The 4,742-nt window shown below is 39.9% G+C and overlaps 1 pseudogene; it reads left to right on the top strand.

Moving 5' to 3' along the window:
- The first annotated feature begins 2,368 nt into the window (after nucleotides 1-2,368).
- Nucleotides 2,369-2,885, top strand: LOC118842099 (annotated as a pseudogene).
- The last annotated feature ends 1,857 nt before the right edge of the window (nucleotides 2,886-4,742 follow it).

Here is a 4,742-nt window from a genome sequence, read left to right as displayed (position 1 = left end):
CCTATTAGGGTACTTGAAGGGAATATACTTATAGACATATAGACAGAGGGCACAGGGTGAGAGGTATATGAGGGGATGATATCTGAAAAAATTAAATTAAATTAATGGTGAGAGAGGAATATATTGAGAGGGGGAGAAAAGTAGAAATAGAATGGGATAAATTATCTCACACAAAAGTGGCAAGAAAAAGCAGTTCTGTTGGAAGAGAAGAGGGGGAATGAGTAAATCTTCCTCTCATCAGATGTGACTTGAGGAGGGAATAATATATGCACTCAATTGGGTATCTTACTTCACAGGAAAGTGGAGGGGAGGGGATAAAAATTGGGGATGAGAAAACGGAGGGAAGATAGGTGGAGGAGGTAATCAAAAGCACACACTTTTGAAAAGGGACAGGGTCAAGGGAGAAAACTGAATGAAGGGGGGACAGGATAGGAGGGAGAAAAATATAGTTAGTCTTTCACAACATGAGTATTGTATAAGGGTTTTGCATAAGGATACACGTGTGGCCTATGTTGAATTGCTTGCCTTCTTAGGGAGGGTGGGTGGGGAAGGAAGAGGGGAAAGAATTTGGGACTCAAAGTTTTAAAAGCAGATGTTCAAACAAAATTTGTTTTTTACTTGCAGCTGGAAAATAAGATATACAGGGAATGGGGCATAGAAATCTATCCTGCCCTACAAGAAAGTAAGGGGAAAAGGGTTGGGGGGCATGGGGTGACAGAAGGGAGTGCTGACTGGGGAACAGGACAATCAGAATATATGCCATCTTGAAGTGAGGGGAGGATAAAAATTGGGAGAAAATTTGTAACTCAAAATCTTGTGGAAATCAATGTTGTAAACTAAAATATTAAATAATAAAATGTGAAAAAAGAAAAAAAATTAGCACTCCAGAGCAAATCTTGGAGCAGTGGGACCAGTAGAAAGAAGGAATAGAACAGTCTTTAAGGAGACTTAGAAGCTAAGCAACACAGGTCCATCTCACTCATTCCAAGACAGGAAGCATCCCAACAAGCCGGCAGCAAGTCCCACCTCAGCAGATCAGTAGGAGATACTCAGTCTCATTGTAGTGCAGCAGGCAAACACCAACACCAGGACCACCCCTCCTCCCCCTGCCAATGTGCCTTAGCATAGCCAGGGGAAACAGCAGACTCCAACTCAGAGAACTATTATACACTTCAGGTGGGCAGGCCAGAACTCTATGTACTTAATAGACCCAAGAAAATGAAGAAAAACATTATGTGGCTTCAGCATACCTCAGACAATACGATTAAGACCCAAACTCAGCACCAGATAAGCCACCAGATCCCCTACAGATCCCCCTCACTGCCAGCAACTAAGATACCAGCACACAAAGCCACTAACCAGGCCCCTAGCCCCTAGCACAAGAAGCTTGAGTCAGTGGCCCCTGTGCTCCAGCAGGAGAACTCAACTTTAAAAGCCAGAAAATAGGCAAAGAAAATGAGCAAGAAGCAAAAATGAACAGTAACCATAGTTACTATGTTGTCAGGGTAGACCAAAACACAAACTCAGAAGAGGACAACATTTTTAAAATACCTACATCCAAAACCTCAAAAGGGAATAGGAATTGGATTCAAGACTAAACAAAGCTTCTTGAAAGATCTCAAGAAGGATTTTAAAATTCAAATAAGAGAGATGAAAGAAAAACTGGTTAAAGAAATGAGAGGTATGAAAAAAGTCAACAGCTTGGAAAAGGAAGGACAAAAATTGACAGAGGAAAACAATTCCTTAAAAAATACAACAGGCCAAATGGGGAAAAACCTCCTTAAAAAGTAGAATTGGCCAAATGGGAAAGGAGCTACAAAATCTAACTAAAAAAATAACTCCTTAAAAATTAGGAAATTGAAGGACATGTGGAAGCAAATGACTCTCTGAGACATCAAGAATCAGTCAAAGAAAAGGAAAAAAGAAAAGGAAAAAAAGTAGAAGAAAATATAAAATATCTCATTGGAAGAAACAACTGGCCTGGAAAATAGAACAAGGAGAGATAATTTAAGAATTATTGGACTACCTGAAAGCCATGATCATAAAAAGACTGGACAGAATCTTTCAAGAAATTATGAAGAAAAAACTGCTCTGAGGTCCTAGAACCAGAGGGTAAAATAGTCACTGAAACAATCCATCAATCACCTCCTGAAAGAGATCCCAAAATGAAAGTTCAACAGATTATAGTAAACAAATTCCAAAATTATCAGGTTAAGGAGAAAATACTACAAGCAGCCAGAAAGAAATAATTTAGGAGTCAATAAAAAGGAGCAGCTGCTGCAAAAAGGGGGTGGGGGGAGATGGGAAGCCTGAGTCTCAGAAGAGGGGAGGTTTCTTTTGCCAATGTTCAACATATCACATTTGTACCATGGAGTATATATTTGCTAACCTCTTCAAAGGGCTCTTAGGCAAAAAAAGAAATGCAGATCCTAATAGTTGGTCTGGATGCTGCAGGAAAGACAACTGTTTTGTACAAGCTGAAGCTGAGTGAATAATTACTATTATTCCCACTATAAGTTTCAACATATAAACCGTGGAATACAAAGCATTAGCTTTCTGGTGTGGGATATAGGTGGCCAGGACAAGATCTGACCCCTTTGGGGCCATTACTTCCAGAACACACAAGGACTGATTTTTGTGGTTGACAGTAATGACAGAGAACAAGTGAATGAGGCCTGAGAAGAACTGATAAGAATGTGGGCAGAGGATGAGCTTACAGATTCTGTCCTATGTATGCTAACAAACAGGATCTTCTCAATGCCATGAATGCAGCTGAAGTCACTGATAAACTTGGACTGAATTCTTTTCATCACAGAACCTGGTACATCTAAGCTACCTGTGTCCCTAATGGGGATGGGCCCCAAATCTTCAGTACTCTCCTCTAGCCTGGTACCAAAGCCAAACATCCTAAGTTCCCACTTCAAGGGGCTTTCTGCCGCACTGCTTCTGCATTCACCGGGTGTGTGCTGGTTCCCTCTCGACCCCACTGCTCTTCGGAGCACAGCTGGGTCTGGCATTCCTCGTCAGCAGAGGTTCCCGCTATCTTCCTGGGCTCAAACGCATGACTCCCCTCACGATACCAGGGTGAAAGGTCCCAGTGGCTGGGACCCAGGCAGCCTCTCAAACCAACTACCCCTGGGGCTTGCCAGCTTGCCACTTGTGGTTGAAATAGAACCTACCCTGGAGGTGTTTACTCCCCGCAGGGTCCTAAGCTGGTCCTGGGGTTTTTCTTCAGATCTTCTCAAACTACCTGAGGAAGATCTCAGTTGTGCCCCTATTTTTCTTTGTCTCTATCCACACTTCGTTTGCCCTAAGGTGCTATTTTAACTCTTCTGTGGGGGAAAATCTTGAGAGCTTGGAATTTTCTGACCTACTCTGCCATCTCCCCAGAATCCTCTCCTTGGTGGTTGATTTTTAATAAGAACTCAGTGTATTTTTTGAACAGTAAAAAAAAAACAAGGAAAACACCTGAACACATAGAACAGATAAATATGCTTAATATGCTTAGTGTAGGTTTTGCAGTAACGACTTGAACAGCAGACCACTGTACCTGTCCACAGTTTCTCTTTTGAAATTGGACAAATGATGATAAAAATCAAACAAGTGATTAATTTTACATGGTTAAAATAGAGATTCATGTAATGCTATATCTTTAGATCTTCATGTATTTCACAAAGTTTGTGCTTGTATTTGTGCTCACCTGAATACTTATTAGGAAAAAGCTGTGAGGTTGTGGTTCAGAACAGGCTGCAGATTAAAAGCATAAGATCTTCCATGAAAACCCATTTATAACTAGATGTTTTCCCCCTTGAAGTTCAGGTCAGGCTTTGATTAGTTCTCCATCACACTTGAATAACTCTTAGAAAGGACATAATTATGGCTGTTATAAACATTGAGAAGAGCTTTCTGACATATTTGGACAAAAAAAAAAACGAGCCTTTTAATTTTGGCCAAGTTCGTACATGGTACTTGTGTTTGAAACCGTTCCACTATAAGCACAGCCTAAGTTAGCCCCAAAGCTTAACTGGAGATATTTCAAAAGCACAGTCAAGAACACCGGGCATTTCTCTATGGTGGCAAGGTTTTGAAAGAAAATAAATTGAGCATGAGAGCTGGGGGAGTCATTCTATTCCAGAAGTATTTGGTCCCTTTTGGAACTATCCTTCTATAAATATATGTGTGAAATGTCCTTTACTGCCTCTCATTACTACAAGGGTAAGATTTGCCATTTGAAAAAAAATGTTTTTTTTTCTTTCTTTTGTATTTTGATAAACACTGAAGGAAATACTCAGAACTGGTTTGTTTGGTGGTGTAGATACTCTTTCAGCTTTCAGCACAAAATTTGTAATCCACTTTTGTGTACTTGTTTTCAGTTTTCACTTCGACAAACAAGCACCATAATTAAAGCTATTAGAATAAAATCTCTGAAGAGTTTTTTTTTTAAAAAGGAAATAATTTAAATATCATGGAACCTAAGTCAGGATTATACAGGACCTAGCACTTACTACACTACAGATCAGAGGATTTGGAATATGACATTCTGGAAGGCAAAGGATCTTGGATTACAACCATGAATCAACTACCTCAAAAAATTGAGCATAATCTTTCAGGGCAGGAGATGTGTATTTAATGATGTAGGGGACTTCCAAACTTTCTAGATAAAAAAACAGGTGAACAGAAAATTTGATCTTCAAATATAAGACTCAAGAGAAGCATAAAAAGGTAAGCAGGACAGAAAAAAA

This window comes from Trichosurus vulpecula, chromosome 3 (assembly GCF_011100635.1).
Source record: "Trichosurus vulpecula isolate mTriVul1 chromosome 3, mTriVul1.pri, whole genome shotgun sequence".
Classification (NCBI taxonomy): domain Eukaryota; kingdom Metazoa; phylum Chordata; class Mammalia; order Diprotodontia; family Phalangeridae; genus Trichosurus; species Trichosurus vulpecula.
The sequence above is the reverse complement of the archived record's forward strand: the minus strand, read 5'-3'. Positions and strand labels throughout refer to the sequence as shown.